At 38.4% G+C, this 1,952-nt stretch overlaps 1 long non-coding RNA gene across 1 annotated transcript; it reads right to left on the bottom strand.

Annotated features, from left to right (window-relative positions):
- Positions 1-622: 622 nt before the first annotated feature.
- Positions 623-1,491, bottom strand: LOC110913759. The gene is made up of 2 exons (XR_004882122.1): positions 1,378-1,491; positions 623-788 (listed from the first exon to the last, which is right to left on the bottom strand). It is a non-coding gene; the product is annotated as an uncharacterized LOC110913759 (long non-coding RNA).
- Positions 1,492-1,952: the final 461 nt, after the last annotated feature.

The following is a 1,952-nucleotide window of genomic DNA, read 5'->3' on the forward strand; positions in this document are numbered from 1 at the left end:
TCCCGCAATTCCACAGTTGAAACAAGTTTGTCGTTTCAATGTGTGGAGTTTCGGGTTTTTCTGAAAATTATTCCTGCTTTGCTTTTCAGGTTTGGCGATTTTTGCTGGCTTTCGTTTAGAGCGATCTGGGTTCACCTGATTTGACGTTTCACAAGCATGTGATGTATGTTGCGATTCAAACACGACTTTCTTACTGTGATTACCTTTTCCTTGAAAATCTGATGATTTGAGATCAGTTTTATTTGGCAAAACATCTGTTGAAGATTTTACGTTCAAATTACCATTTAATTCTATGTCGATGATTTTTGATTCAGTTTCAATTTCAGAAGCATTTGAAATTTCACTAACACATGCTTCTTCAACATGTGTATCAACGGTTTCCAATGGGGTCCTACTAGATTCAACATTAGGGACTCCCACTGAGACCGATTCAGAAGAAGAATCAGGACATTCGTGATTTTCTTGAGAAGAAGTGTCAGTGGTTTCACTGAATGTATCCTGAGGGACCTCACCTGCAACACTATCATCTGACATATTAGAACCATCACATTCACAATTATTAACCGAAGAAAATTCATCACCAGCATTAATGTTCACAGTTTCAACACAAACATCATCAGTCTTGCCCAAAACATCAGGCCCATTACCAGCTAAAGAAAGTAACATGCTAAAAATACTTTGTCCCAAAATAAGATCAGGATTATTTTCATCAAAACAAGGTTTTTGTGAATCAGAATTTAAAACTTGTTCTCCCCCAAGTGTCTCTTCACATTTCACATCAACTTTTTCTGCACATGCAAACGACTGGTTAGGATCAACATTTCCTTTTGAGACAAAATTTATTGAATGACCAGGTTGTTTATCAACAGATTTGTTGTTGATTGATGACTTATCGGTTTTTGGACCGTAAGTCATCTTGCCCTCATTGAGTAACTCCTCTTCCGTGAAAGGCATATAAGTGTAGTTATGATTGTATGGAGGAGGAGTTTTTGTGTATCCCAATCCAGCCCCTTTCTTTTCTTTATACTCTAGTTGTATGTCACAAATGTTCTTGACCAAATTACTAGAGGTGTCAAATTTTTTAATATTGATTTCATTTATCTGATATTTGACTTTCAAGTCCTCTAATTCTTTGGTCAGGTCGCTAATTGTGGCTAGAGCATCTAGGAAATTACAGTTTTTAGCACTGAGGTCTTCTTTTAGCTGAACTATATCTTTTCTTTGGGCCTTAATTTTTTCTTTGTAAAGTTTTTCATTTTTGGCCAAAGTAAAGTTTTTATTCTTAAGATCTTGATAATCTTGAATAAGTTCAGCATTATGTATTCTATAAGCCTCAACTCTTTCTCTGCATTCAGTAGTACAGAAAATAGAACGTACCTCTTCAGCAGTGAGTCCATGAACAGGAGCTGACAGGATTTTGGTCATGAATGCAAAGTTCTCAGCTTGAGGCTCAGCATCTGGCGAAGAGTCCTTTTCATCTGAAGTCATGAATGCTATGTTTTGAGCAGCACTCTGGATTTCTGGTTGAGAGATGTTCAGACGTTGAATTTCATCATCCCAATTGAAATCTGCACTTGGTTGAACAACAAGGGCTGAACTCTGAGTTCCTTCACCAGCAACAGTTGAATCGTTTGTCGTCGCAAGAGCCCTTTCAGGGTTTGGAGGAGCAGGATGCGCAGGAGTAAAGTCTTTGTTGTTGTTGTTGGGCTTAGGACAGTTTCTTGCCAAATGACCTTGCTCATGGCAGTTGTAGCAGCGTAACTTCATTGGAACATTTGCAGAGTTTGAGAAAGAAGAGCCCCATCTATTTCTGCCAGTCTTTTGTGCAAATCTTTGTGCTCTGAATGCTGCCATTGCCATTTGCCAGGTGATGTCCATCTCCTCCACATCTTCAGGATGATACTGAAATAGATCATTCAACGACCAGCTTGGAGGTTGTATTTTACCTGCAA

Source organism: Helianthus annuus, chromosome 15, assembly GCF_002127325.2.
Source record: "Helianthus annuus cultivar XRQ/B chromosome 15, HanXRQr2.0-SUNRISE, whole genome shotgun sequence".
In the NCBI taxonomy this organism is placed as follows: domain Eukaryota; kingdom Viridiplantae; phylum Streptophyta; class Magnoliopsida; order Asterales; family Asteraceae; genus Helianthus; species Helianthus annuus.